This window comes from Podarcis pityusensis (genome assembly GCF_964106645.2).
Source record: "Podarcis pityusensis genome assembly, chromosome: 2".
NCBI lineage: Eukaryota > Metazoa > Chordata > Lepidosauria > Squamata > Lacertidae > Podarcis > Podarcis pityusensis.
In genome coordinates this window covers 125627539-125642680 of record NC_138029.1, presented here as the reverse complement: position 1 = coordinate 125642680, position 15142 = coordinate 125627539, and the positions used below count along the sequence as shown (strand labels likewise).

The window sequence follows — 15142 nt, the reverse complement described above, 5'->3', positions numbered from 1 at the left end:
TGGAAAAAAGAATAATCTGGGACGCAAGCAAAGCTGTAATGAGGGGATTCTTGATACAACAGAATGCAGTAAAGAAAAGAACTCAAAATGAGAAAAAAGATAAGATCTTGGATAAAATAAAAGAATTAGAGAAGAAATTAAGAGTGAATCCGAAGTCACAGCCAACTCTGAGAGAAATTAAACTTTATCAAACACAATATTCTAAATTGATAAATCAGGAAATTGAATGGAAGGTTAAATTAATGAAACAAAAAACGTTTGAGTCGGCGAATAAATGTGGAAAACTGCTAGCTTGGCAGCTGAAGAGAAGACAAAGATTAAATACTGTTACAAACTTAGAGGTTGATGGAAAAAACATCCAGAATCCAGTGGACATCAGAAAGTGTTTCCAGAGATACTTCAAAAAATTATACACCCAAGGGCCGCAAGATGATGCTGAGATTAAACAATTTTTGGTAAAAAACGGACTATCTAAATTGTCACAAGAAAATAGGACAATCCTGAATTCTAAAATAACACGACAGGAGATCGAACAAGCCATCCAGAACATGCAACTTGGCAAATCTCCAGGACCAGATGGGCTGACCTCCAAGTACTATAAGACATTAAAAGACTATTTGATACAACCTTTGATGGAGGTCAGCAATGAAATTATGGAGGGGAAGAGGGCACCGGAGTCGTGGAAGGAAGCGTTTATCACATTAATACCAAAGTCGGAAGCTGAAAAGACACAACTTAAGAACTACCGTCCCATCTCTCTTTTAAATGTGGATTACAAAATATTTGCAGACATTTTGGCAAATAGATTTAAAAAAGTTTTAAATGAAGTAATTCATAAGGACCAGGCCGGCTTTCTCCCAGGAAGACATCTGTTTGCTAATACAAGGAACATTATTGACATTTTGGAACTTTTGCAAACAGACATAAATACAAAAGCAGTTTTAATTTTTATAGACGCGGAGAAGGCCTTTGACAATATCTCCTGGAAATTTATGATGGGAAATTTAAAAGAGATGGGAGTGGGACGGGGTTTTGAGAATGGGATCGGGGCGATATATTCAGAACAGAAAGCTAAACTGATAGTTAATAATGTGGTTACAGAAGAGTTTAAAATTGAAAAAGGGACACGACAAGGTTGCCCTATTTCCCCTCTGTTATTTATTTCGGTTCTGGAAGTGCTATTGAACATGATTAGAGAGGATCGGTTGGTGGAAGGAATTCAGGTCGGTCAGAAACAATACAAATTAAAAGCTTTTGCAGATGACCTGGTTTTGACCTTGCAGAAGCCAGAGCCCAGTACGAAAAGAGTATTACAACTGATTAATGACTTTGGTCGGGTGGCTGGATTTAAACTAAATAAACAGAAAACTAAGGTTTTGGGGAAAAATTTGACTGATACAGAGTCAGAACGGTTTCAGAATGAGACGGAACTTAATGTGGTTAAAAAAGTAAAATACCTAGGGGTAAACATAACAGCAAAAAATCTAAGTCTATTTAAGGACAATTATGAAAAATGCTGGACAGAAATTAAGAGAGACTTAGATAGTTGGTCAAAATTGAAACTTTCTTTGTTAGGCCGAATTGCTGCTATCAAGATGAATGTATTGCCAAGGATGTTGTTTTTATTTCAAACACTTCAGGTCTTGGACAAAACGGGGTGCTTTCAGAAGTGGCAGAGAGACATTTCTAAGTTTGTCTGGCAGGGCAAAAAGCCCAGAATTAAGTTTAAGATATTAACTGATGCAAAACAAAGAGGGGGCTTTGCCCTGCCAGACTTAAAGTTGTATTATGAAGCCGCAGCGTTCTGCTGGCTAAAAGACTGGCTACTTCTTGAGGACACTGATGTGCTAGACTTGGAAGGGTTTAACAATGCTTTTGGATGGCATGCATATTTATGGTATGACAAGGTTAAAGCAAATAAGGCCTTTAAGAACCATATTGTCAGAAAATCATTGTTTAATGTCTGGACAAAATATAAAGACTTGCTGGAAAATAAAACACCAAGGTGGCTTTCACCTTTGGAAGCCAAGGCCCGAAAAAGACCCAATATGGAGGCTAAATGGCCAAAATATTGGGAAATACTAGAAAAGGATGGAGACAATTGGAAATTGCAGAGTTTGGAGAAAATGAAAGACAAAGTGCGAGATTGGTTACATTACGCTCAGATTAAAGAAGTTTTTAAAAATGATAAGAAACTAGGGTTCCAGGTGGAGAAATCGAAATTAGAAACAGAATTGTTAGAACCAAAGATTAAGGTACTTTCAAGGATGTATAACTTGCTGTTGAAATGGAATACACAAGACGAAACGGTTAAATCGGCTATGATAAGGTGGGCACAGGACATTGGGCATAATATCATGTTTGAGGACTGGGAGAGGTTGTGGAGTAATGGATTGAAATTTACTGCATGTAACGCTCTGAAAGAAAATGTAATGAAAATGATTTATAGATGGTATATGACCCCAGTCAAACTTGCCAAAATTTACCACCTGTCTGATAATAAGTGTTGGAAATGCAAAGAGTGTGAGGGAACGTTCTTCCACCTCTGGTGGACTTGCCCTAAAGTGAAGGCGTTCTGGGAAATGATTTATAATGAACTGAAAAAGGTATTTAAATATACCTTCACTAAGAAACCAGAGGCTTTCCTTTTGGGTATTGTCGGCCAAGGGGTGGCAAAGAAGGACCAGACATTTTTTATGTATGCAACAACAGCAGCAAGGATACTTCTCGCAAAACATTGGAAAACTCAAGATCTACCCACACTGGAAGAATGGCAGATACAACTGATAGACTACATGGAACTGGCTGAAATGACCGGCAGAATCCGTGACCTGGGAGAAGAGAGGATTGAGGAGGACTGGAAGAAATTTAAGAACTATTTACAAAAGTACTGTAATTTGAGTGAATGCTAAACAAGACGCTAGATCAAAATAACTGAGCACCACTAAATTTAGAAGTTTTTAAGAAAATAAGTAAGATTGTGAAATTTAGCTCCTTTTGAGAATTATAAGATTATGAAATATAAGGGATATAAGAATTTAAATAAGATGATAAATTGCTGACAAAACGTTACAACGATGAAAGTGGGAGCGGGAGATGTGAGGAAGTCTAAAGAAAATGTGAAAATATGTTAAGATCAATGTTACATTGTTTATTATGTTTATTTTTATTGTAAAATTTAATAAATTGCTTTAAAAAAAAAAAAAATAGTTGGTCTTTAAGGTGCTACTGGAAGGAATTTTTTTATTTTGACCTTAAAAGGATATGCATTGAAATTCAACCAAGGGGAAGTGAGGAAGGCACTTAACAATGTTAATAAGTGAAATTTTTAATACGGTTATGATTTATGTTTGTTTGTTTTATGTGTTTGTTTATAATTTTGTGAAAACCAATAAAAAAATTGAAGTAAAAAAAAAGATTGCTGTGATCCTTTGATTGGTGAATAGGAATGATGTGCAATTTGCCATTCCATCCAAAAAACACCTACAATAAAATATAAATTACTTATTGATCGGAGAAAGAGAGGCGGATTTGACCTACCTGACCTGGAATTATATCATGCTGCAGCAGGTCTGACCTGCTTAAGGGAGTGGATTAAGTTAAAGGACACTGATGCATTAGATCTGGAGGAAGTAGGAACTCAATTTGGATGGCATGCATACCTAATAGATGGAAAGGAGAGAGTCCACATGGGTTTTATAATTAAATCATTGTATAAAATATGGATGAAATATACAGGGATTCTAGAACCCAAAACACCTTGGTGGGCCTCACCTTAGAAATCATGACTGTAAAGAGAAAGAATATGAATAACAACTGGGCAACATATAAGGATTACTGGAAGAGGAAAATAATAAACTTAAATTGAAAGGATATAAGGAAGTTAAGAAATATTTGAACAATTGGCTGCAGTTCTTTCAAATTAATCAGAGATAACAAAAGAGGAAGAAAAAGGATTTGAGAAAGAAATTTCAAGATTGGATGAGTACTTACTCCAATCTAAAAGTAAACATATTTCCAAACTATATGATTTGCTCCTAGAATGGGAGGTAAAGGAGGAGCAAGTGAAGACAGCGATGGTAAAGTAGGCCCAGGATTTAGGGGAAAATATGATGAGCCAACTACTGTGAGACAGGGATATTAAGATATTTATTAAAGATTTTAAACATTATTTTCACCAAACACGTATAAAACCATCACCAAAATACAATAATCAAAGAAAAACAGAAAAAAGTAAAAAGATTGACACATAATAAAAAACAAACAACAAAATCAAATACTTTAACAGCCATATTTTCTTCGCTTTTTGGACTTCCTCGCATCTCCCGTTCCTGCGTTCCCAATTATAAAATTATAAACAGCAATTTATCAACTTGTTTCAACTCTTATTTTGTAATTTTCAAATATTATGTCTCCGACTTTAAATATTTTTATCAAAAACTTAAGTACTTAATTTAGACATAATGTTAATCCAAAATTTATCTTTTTCTCAAATCTCATATTAAATTTACGGCATGCTACAATTTAAGAGAGAATGTAACGAAAATGCAATACAGATGGTACCTGACCCTGGTTAGACTGGCAAAAATGCATAAAAACTGTAGTGATGTTTGTTGGAGATACAACAACAGGGCGGGAACCTTTCTACACATGGGGTGGGAATGCAAAGAGATTGTGGGGTTCTGGGAAAATATTTACAACAAGTTGAAAAAGTGAATAAGGAGTGGGCTATCTTTAAGGAATACATCAAAAGCTATGTGGAAAAAGTCGAACTTCTGACAGATATTGAGTGAATCCAGAACATGATTAGAGTGAAAGGAGAGTAAAGTTAAGATAGAAGAAGAGATTAAAGAAATAATGAAATGTGTTTAAGGCAATTGGAAAAATAAAGTAGTGTAACAAGAACGGCTGGAAGTCAAGTCAGTTTGTGGGTGTTCATGTGGGGTAGATGTGTTGGTATGTATAGTATAGGTAGGCATAATATAGAGTAATGTAGGTATGCTTTATGTTAGGAAAATAACGTATTGTGTATATGTACTGTGTAAATGTAAATGTATGTGTTCTATATGTATGTGGTTCTTTGCAGGAACATTTGTATTTCAATAAAGGCCTATCTTTCCACCTGGAGACTTCCTCCTTTTTTGGGGGGGGGGGTTCTGTGTGGATAACCTCCAGTCTGGGCGCCTCTTTTTGAATTTCTACTACATATACATGACAGGATTTTTTAAAAAAAATTGAAAGTGATTTATAATGAGATTGAATATAATTATTGGTAGAAACTATTTAAAACATTAAAAAAATGAATCAGCAATACATTTTTTCTTAGTGTTTACAGTTCAGTTTACAGATGGTTGGGGCGGGGGGAGGGCACAACATGCCGAAGCAGAGCCCATCTTTTTCAAGGGATCCTTAGTAAACCTGGGAACGTCTGCATGTGATCCCACCATAAAGAAGGAGGCTGGAGCCTGAAAGGCAAAAGCATTGGCCCCAAAGGGCGATTTTCCCCATGGAGACCTGGGACCCCTTCTCCTTCTAAAGGGACCTCCAAGGAGGAAGCCAGGGCTGCCAGGGCGGATCATTGGGAGACGATGTTTCTATTTTACTTAATATATGTGGGGTTTTGTGTCAGCATTGCTTGTGCGGGTTCTCTGCTGTTCACCTGTGTCCCTTTGGTGATGAGAGAGGTTGGGGTTGGCCTAGGGTGTGGTTGTTCATTTGTGGTTGGCTGTGGTGGTCTTTGTTTTCATGGGTGAGTGGGGTGGGTGGGTGTTTTGGATCAGGTTAGCCACATTGATTTGTATTGTGATAGGAATTTTATGGTCTTGGATATATGGTAACGTTCATAACCACACGTACATAGATCAGCACAGGAAAGCCAACCTGGAACCATTTTGATTCCTAAACTGAGCAAATGTTTCTCTGCAAGGTTAAACTGGAAAAGCCTCCCCATTGTCTCTTTCCTCACAAATCCTGTCTCAAGGATATGTCTGTTTGAATAAGGTGTGAGCCTGTGACCTGGCCCAGGAAATAAGTATTTTACCACTACAAAAGAATGGCCAGGCTCCCCAGGAAATCCAATCAAGCAACCTGCCAGACAGGAGATAAACAAGGACAAGAGAAAAACAACATTTAAATTTCTGTGATGTAGGTGGGATGTATCTGAGGGGTGGTCTTAGGTTACACCCCTTCTGTGATGTATGCATAATGTTTCTGGGGGTGGTCTTGGTCTAGAGGATGGGAATTTCAAAAGTCTTTATAAGCCCATGCACAGCAATTTTGGGGGTCCTCTTCCTCTCCTGCGTGTGAGGGGAGTACCCTGTTGCAACAGATCAATAAAGATCAAGCTTACTAGCTGCTTTGCTTCTCAATATTCTCTGGTTGGCCTCTGTTATTTTCTCCTACCAATAGGGAACCTATGTAAGGACTCTATATGGGCTCTTGGATACCCCAGAAGGGAAAAGGGCATATTTTTATTTACAACAGATGGCGACCACGCACGAAGGGACTTTTGGTTACCCGGATTCTGGAAACGAGGAAGGACTGGTTATCCAGCGCGCACCAGGCAGTTTGCCAGGAGGAATAACCAGTCTTCCATCGGTCCCAGGGTCTGGAAATAACTGGAGTTTCAGCGGGGCTAACCAGAGGAAGCAACGCTTGATCAGGCCGGCCTTAAACAACCAGTCAAGAGATCGTGGGATCACCAGGAACAGCGCATGCGGAAGTGAGTATTAAGTAGGAAACACGGGTAGTGGGTTGGGTTCTCTAAACCACAGCAACCAAAATTCTTTAATTCTTCCTTTTCCCTTCAATTCTAAAATTTCTACTTTTTTCCTCATCTAAAAATTACCTTCTCCTTTCTGTCCCCTCGATCTCAACACCAGCCCTAGCCCTTCGGAGTATGCCCAGGCAAAAGTTGTGTGTGACTTCTTTCATTTCCCTTCTGCAGTCTATATGCTGACCTATTCCTTCGGAGTTTTGCCCAGAAAAAGGTCGTGCTTTTTCTTCTGTACTGAAAACTATAACTCCCAGGTGCAGCCGCACCTCTGCCATGGCGATCTTTGTTAGAGATGACCTGTGAGCAGAGAAAGCAAGGGCACCTGATTCCTTTCCTTCTTTGTCATTTCTGAGTCCCAATCTGGCACTGCGCTACGCAAGCGTCCAGTAGGGAACTCTCAGGTTAGATTGTAAGAGGCAGGAGGTTGCTGTGGGCTCCCTGGCTGAGTAATGACCAAGGGGGGGGTTTGAGATCGCTGACCGCACTGTTAGCTTAGTAGCCAGGAAAGGCCAACAGCTGTACCAGCCTAGTAAGTCAGGCCAGTCGAACGGCGGTGTGTCACAGTACTAATTCTCGGAGTTGTCCAAATTGAGTGTACTGTGGGTTATTTATTGTGTTTCCTGAAAAGTGGGGATAAAACCCTGACTGCAGTATAAAAGTAAAAGCTAGCGCTATTAAAAATTCTTAAAATGGGTGCACCTCAATCAAAAGAAATGAACCCGCAGACTCCTGATGGGAAAGAAGCCCAGTTGGTGCTTACTTCCCGCCTGGACTCTGACAGTCCCCTTCAATTTGTGTTTAAGAAACGTTTTTCCAGTGTTTAAATTGTACTTAGGTAACATCCAGCAGCTGCTTATCTTAAATGTTTGTTATTTGAGAGAGGCTCTAAAAGAGAGTTTTCCTCCCAAGTGGTAAAATCCTGTATACGTGCTACTTGTGTTCTGAAAGGAGGATTACCCCACCTCCTTCCTCCAATTTAAGTGAGGAGGGTGATTTTAAGTCTAATGGTAAATGATGTTGTGTTGTAACTTTTGAGTTTGTGAGTACACCTGTGTTCCAGTCTATTTTGGAATGTGAAGTTAACCTAATGTTTCTGCTGCAAATGCCTAGTTGAGCCAACTGCTCTCTCAAGCTAAAATGCAGTGTATGTATTTCATTAAGCATATGCCTATGAAAGTATGGTGTTCCTTCTAAGAAAAATATCTGAGTCCAGTTTTAACTTTGATTTGGTTGGACAGAAGAGTTATTGTAAGGCTCCTGATATCAGTCTCTATAAGACTTCCTGGCCTCTTTTCTTAGAAAATGCCCCCCCTTGTTTCATTCTGTCTCTTTCAGGTTTTTTTCCCTTCTCCTTATTCTGTGCCAGGTAAATTTACTCCCGAGTAAGCTTCCTTTAAAGGAAACTGCAGGGGGGGGGCATAGATTAGGCTTACTATTCCTCTGCAAGTTCAGGAAAAATTGTTTACTTTTGTATTCCTTTTAAATCAAATCTATGGCTGTTTTAATTATTTGTGAGTGGTTATATCAATTGAATTAACTTTGCTTTATAAAAGATCCTCTCCCTATCTTAGGAAAAAAACTGTTCAATTCAATCTTCCTTTAAAGATAATTTCTCTAGGAACTTGCATTCTTTAGTCTAAGGAAGCAAACTCACTCAAACTATCTCAAGATCTGCTAAAAGGGTTCTGTGTAAAGTTGGGTACTTTTATTTTCCTCTTCCTTAGTACATGATAGGACCATAGATGTTTCCTTTCCCAGTTGTAAATCTGTACTTAAATGTGTATGTCTCTTTGGTAGTACAAATCTTGCTGCGAAATCTTGCTGTGAACCCTATATTTTGGAGGGTTGGACTAGATGACCCCAGGGTCCCTTTCAACTCTCCCAATTTGTGGCTGTGTGGAAGGCCATGTGTCTGCAAGCATTGGAGGGTAATTCTTAAATTCTGGTGAGGTGATGAGTTGAAATTCAGCCTAGCTTTGCTCTTTGGTTTTAAAAGGTGAGAGGTGAAAGCTGTGATGTTTTTGAAGCACAACTGGTAATATCAAGCACTTGAGTGATTACAGTATTTATCATTTTGTCTACTATTAAAAAAAAAAATCAAACTTAAAAGTCTATTAAAAGTTTAAGCACATAAAAATTCATATAGTCAAGTAGAATGCGCCTTGACCAATCCTGTAAATAAAGGGCAGAAAAAAAAATTGTCTGCAAATGGTAAGGCTGAAATGACTGAGAATGTTAAAAAATCCTATGAATTCTGACTCTGGCCATTTTTACTCATAAATAAGAGAGCGGTTGATTGTTCCGCGAATGACCAGATAAAATGACCAATAATGATAGCCCTTTCCTGTACATAAAGGAAGCACTCCTTTTGCTTGGGCTGAAATTGCTAGCTTTGGTGAATACTTAAATTGCTGAGTTTCTCTTTTTTGTTTTAAAATCTAACCCTATTTTTAAAATCTACCCCTTACCTTTCCCTTCCTTATTCTAATTGAGCCAAAAGATGCAACATTTTCAATAGTATAAAAGGTTTGCTGAGACATGAACTCTGCACATGCACAGAGGCTAAATCAGCTTTTAAAAAAAAAGAGAGCGAGAGAAAGGAGGGGGGGAGAGAGAAGGTTTCCAGAGCTTGGGCTGCAGGGAAAAACCTATCCAAATTTCCTTATGTAAAACTTGGAACCATTGAGGGAAATCACCCTTAATGTGTCTTGCTCCAGGGGCTACGTAAGACAAAAGGTTCGCCTCCCAATGGAATTTAAATTTTATAAGTTTTTTTTTGGTGTGTGTGTGTATATGCCTATGCATTTCCTGACAGACCTCTCACATGAAATAATTTTCCCTTTTAACAGAGTGTCCTTTCCTTTCTCCCACAGCACAAATGATAATGAGGGGATGCAAACAGTGATTTAAATACTCTATAAAAAGTAATTGCATTTGTTTTTCTTTTTGTCTTTCTTCCCTTAAAGCCAAACAGTCACTTTCTTTCTGTTCAGCAAAACAAGTCTGAATCCCGGCTATATTAGTTGATTTCCCTCTATCTCTTTGTGGCTTTGACATTTTTTTTAGGTTACAAATAATCTGTTTTCGTTTATTAAGTTCATTTTATCAGTTCTTCCATTATATATATGAAATTAATCGAAGCACAACCAAACATTGTTTATGGAATGGTATTTGTTTACCTTTTTGCCTGAGCATTTCTTATTAATTCTGTCATTTTGGCTAGTGCAAGGTACTTGCACAACTTTAAATTGCCATTCATTTTTTCTTGGTATTAACTCATTTCCCAGTATTCCGCTATTAACATTACAGCTGATGTTGTCATATCATTTGGGATGTTAGAATGCCAAAACAGATTACTTCAGGTTACTTCAAGTTTCTTATTAATTGTGTGTCTTAGCATTTATTTATTTTTGGTTCCTCATAGGTCATTTTGTGTGTGTGTGTTCTACTTTGGGGACATGTTCATCACATGTTGAAAGTCAGTTTCATGAAGTTCTTTTATCAGCACATGGTGAATTTTAAGTTTTTCCCCATTGTTTTCCCATTTTTTTCAGTCCAGTAGTAATCTGTGCGGTTTTTGATAATATCTTTGTATTATTTAATAATAATTCTTTTCTAAATCTGATGTCTTTGTGTCAAGTCTGTTTTCATCTGACTGGTAATCTAATTTTTTTGCTTTCTTTTTTATTTTTTAACCTTTGTATTTTTTACAGTTCTCTTTCTATACACGTGGAGTAATTTTTTATTTTATAATATGAAAAACAACAACAACAACAAAAACTAAGTGAAGGAAAGCAAACAAACTTAGCAGATAATAACAGTAATTATGTGGAAATGTGATAATAATATTGAAATGAATAAAATGCTTAATGTGCTAAGATTGTTATTATTTGCAGCTTCCCATGGAAACTGGAGGACATCCTTTTTGCCTTTTGCCCCTTCCTTGTCTAATTGTGTTTTTAAGTCACCCCAAAACCCTGCCCCCTTACAGGATATCACTTCTACAGATGTGCAATGATGAAAAGCAGCAACAACCCCTCAACTCATTTCTTCGCCATCACAAGACCTGCAACAACAGACACCAGAGTTTTCAAAATGCCCACAGCTATCTCTTTCAAAGGATATAGACTGACGGGGGAGTGGGGCTGACAAAGGGGGGAGGAGTTGAATTGCAAGGACATTTTCTCACTTTTGAAACTCAAGCCTCTGTGCTCCAGGATTCAAAAGATACATACGTAAAAGATCACAATTGTGTCAAGATATGCAACTGATATTTAATTAGTTTGTTTTGTATTATGTGTTATTATGTAAGAATGTTGAAATGTGTCTGACAGTGTGATTTCCGCAAAGGGGGGGAGGCTATTTTTGTGTGTAATTGTTTTTATGTTTAATGTCTTATTGCTTACACACCAATGGAGAATTCTCATGCATTTTATACTTTCTAATAGCTCACACTATTGTGTAGTCCAATGTTTAGATAACCACATTTCATTGTCCCACCTGGCACTATGCCAACCTTCCCTACCCATTTTAAAAATGTGCTAAAACTTGCTTTACCAAGGAGAAGCTTATAAGAAACATGAAGGTGGATATGCTTTGGTTTAGCAGGAATGATCCCTTATAGACTTAAATTGACTTATTTGGACAACTGCCCTTGTTAAGAATGGTTTTCTTTTAACAGATTGGTTTGAAGAGTTGAGAACCATGGGGCAAGATAAATTCAAATTGGACTCAGTTTGAATTGGGCAAGTGTATCCAGGCTGCAATTAGCTTTTTGGTCCTTTAAGTGCAAGTGAGCAACTTCCCATGAGTGCAAGACCACAGCCTATAATAAAATCCCATAGAAAGGCCAAGGCCAAGGCATCTCCCTCACGAGATGTCCAAACCTGTGCCAGCTATGGTGAATGCCAGGCGACATGGTTAATTGAAAGCCCTGAGGGGATTCAACAGACAGGATGTGTTGCTGTAGCACTGTCGGTGTGAGACCACAGAAGAGCTAGCTTGACACCTGAGAAACACACAGAAATGGCGAAGGACAAAACACCAACTGCATTTTTCAGTCATTAGTGGACCTTCCTGCTAGGTGTAAAGCATAGAACACTATTGAGTAAATGGTCTCTCCCAAAATGTTAGAATGCCACAAGTAATTTAGTAGCAAAACGCAACATGTGTTATTTTTATATGATATATTTATACAAAGACATCCATTTACAACATACGATGTTATTATTTGTGGGGCAAAAATTTTTAAGATAGGAATTTTATGGTCTTGGATATATGGTAACGTTCATAACCACACGTACATAGATCAGCACAGGAAAGCCAACCTGGAACCATTTTGATTCCTAAACTGAGCAAATGTTTCTCTGCAAGGTTAAACTGGAAAAGCCTCCCCATTGTCTCTTTCCTCACAAATCCTGTCTCAAGGATATGTCTGTTTGAATAAGGTGTGAGCCTGTGACCTGGCCCAGGAAATAAGTACAGTGGTACCTCGCAACACGAATGCCTCGCAAGACAAAAAACTCGCTAGACGAAAGGTTTTTCCGTTTTCGATTTGCCTCGCAAGACGAATTTCCCTATGGGCTTGCTTCGCAAGACGAAAACGTCTCGCGACTTTGTTTCCTTTGTCTAAAAACAAAGACATGTTTTGTTTATAAAGTTAATTTATTTTCCCTTCAATTTTTGAACTGCTCTTTACAGTATGTGTGACTTTAAAGAGCAGTTAATAAACTGTTGTTGTACCAAATTTGGCTTTGTTTGGACTTTTTTTGACCATAGGAACGCATTAATTGATTTTCAATGCATTCCTATGGGATTTCGTGATTCGCAAGACGAAAAATTCGCTAGACGACAAAACTTGCGGAACGAATTAATTTCGTCTTGCGGGGCACCACTGTATTTTACCACTACAAAAGAATGGCCAGGCTCCCCAGGAAATCCAATCAAGCAACCTGCCAGACAGGAGATAAACAAGGACAAGAGAAAAACAACATTTAAATTTCTGTGATGTAGGTGGGATGTATCTGAGGGGTGGTCTTAGGTTACACCCCTTCTGTGATGTATGCATAATGTTTCTGGGGGTGGTCTTGGTCTAGAGGATGGGAATTTCAAAAGTCTTTATAAGCCCATGCACAGCAATTTTGGGGGTCCTCTTCCTCTCCTGCGTGTGAGGGGAGTACCCTGTTGCAACAGATCAATAAAGATCAAGCTTACTAGCTGCTTTGCTTCTCAATATTCTCTGGTTGGCCTCTGTTATTTTCTCCTACCAATAGGGAACCTATGTAAGGACTCTATATGGGCTCTTGGATACCCCAGAAGGGAAAAGGGCATATTTTTATTTACAACAGTATGCTGTAGGTGGGTTTTTGTCATTGTCTTGTTGGGCTGTGTTTGTGATAAAGGGGAGTCATACTGGGGTGATGGCGTTTGTTCAACACTGATCTTTTAAAAAGAAACTAATAATAATAGTAAACAACTGTGAGGTTGGACCCCAACGGACATCTAGTCCCACCCCCGGCAATAAATAATCCCTGACATTTGGCCTTCCAGCCTCCGTTTGGAAAACCTCCAAAAAAAGCAATTCTGACACTGGTAGTTTAAAAACAGAGATCAGGGAAGGAGTGTTTGCTGACACTGAAGATCCGGAGAATCATTTAATTCCGTTTTACTTCTTAACGCAGGAGTGCTGGAAAGGAGAAAAATCAAGTGTGTGTGTGTGGGCATTATAATTAACTCATGCCCAGGTTGGGAAATGCCGCATCAGCCTCACAGTGAAATGGGTGCAGTTTCCCAGCCTCAGTTGTGGCGCCTGTGAAATGGGTATATCACAGTGAGGCTGAATTTAGAGGTGCTTCAAGGTGAATGAGAAGCAGGGATGGGAAGGGGGCAGGCTGGGCTTTGCAAAGGGCCTGGTTTTTATTCTATGGGTGGGGGTCTCCAGACCCAGCACCTTGAAGACCAGGCCGGCCTCGACCTCCGGGGGCAACTCGGACTCCAGCGCAGATTCTTCCAGGCGTCTCCTGGGTGGGGGCAGGAACAAAATGGCGGGGCGCTGCTTGAGGGCACTGGGCATGACTGAGCCTCTGCCCCCAGCCTCCTCCACGAACCAGCAGCCCAGCTTGGCCACCGGAGGCAAATGGTGCTCCTGCGAGGAGGAGGAGAAAAAGGGGGTGGACTAGATGGTCCCTGGGTGTGATTCTAGGAGCGGAAGGTCTCAGGAGAGCCCCAAATCAGCAGCAGTAGCAGCAGCAGAATCCGGGTCCGGACCAAGGGGACCCCTCCCACCTAGCCCAGCCTCCTGTCCTCACAGCAGCCCAACGCCCCACAGAACAGAGCCGTCTGGGTAGAGTGCCTGTGGGCCTGGAGGCTCCATAAGAAGAGCCCTGCTGGATCAGGACCAGGGCCCACCTAGCCCAGCCTCCTGGCAGCAGCCGACCAGGCGCCCCCCCCTCCAGGGAACTCCGCAAGCAGGAGCGGAAGAGCATCCTCCCCTTCTCCTTCTCCCCCGTTCCAAGGTAGACTGGCTCTGTCCATGGAGGATCCCCTTGGGCATCGCTGGGGACAAAGCAGAGCCCAAAGGGGACCAGGCTCCCCCCAAGCCAAGAGGCCCACGGGGGCAGCGGCACTCTCTTCAGGACTACGCTTCCAGGAAAGCGGAGGGACTATCCCGGGCCAAATTCCCCTCCTCCCCGCGCCCTCCCGGATCCTGGCCAGGCCGCCCCACCTTCCCCCGCCTGGACTAGATGACCCTCAGGGGTCCCTTCCAGCTCCAAAATTCTACGATTCTCTGAATTCTAAGATTCTGAAGTTGAAACAGCAGGAAACAAGCTGCCTCCTCCAGAATTTGGGGAGGGGGCGGGAGGGAGAGCAGCCAGGTGGGGGCGCCCCATCTGACCTTTGTGCCTCTGAGTCTTCCTGCCTGAATGCAGAACCCGACCTTTGTCCCCACTGAAGGTCACTTTCTAAGTCTGGAGCGAGTTCTCCAAGTGGGGAGTGTACTGATTGATTGATTTGCATTTAATAGATTCACAGGGGAGTCGAGGGTCCTCCAGTCCAACCCTTTGCGATGCCTAAAGTGGGGCTTGAACCCAGAACCCAGCTGAAGCATTATTATTATTTTATTTATACCCCACCCACCTGGGGGCAGGGCACTAAGCTCCTGTCTTGAGGGACTCTGAGCCGAGAATCACAGAGAACTCTGCACATGCCCTGGACCACCCGGATTCTGGGAGGGAAGGAGGACAGCCAGCCAGCCAGGGGGCTGTGCTCAGCTTGCGAAGGGTTAAATGGAACAGAGCCGGAGTCCTAGAGAGGACAGGAAGTAGAGAGGCGGGGCGGGCCCTCCAGAGCAGGATCCCCTCCCTCCGT

At 40.6% G+C, this 15142-nt stretch overlaps 1 long non-coding RNA gene across 1 annotated transcript in view; it reads right to left on the bottom strand.

Annotated features, from left to right (window-relative positions):
- The window catches only part of LOC308470275, a 56254-nt gene that overhangs the window by 3864 nt on the left and 37248 nt on the right, over positions 1 to 15142 (bottom strand). The gene's annotated exons all lie outside the window — the stretch shown is intronic.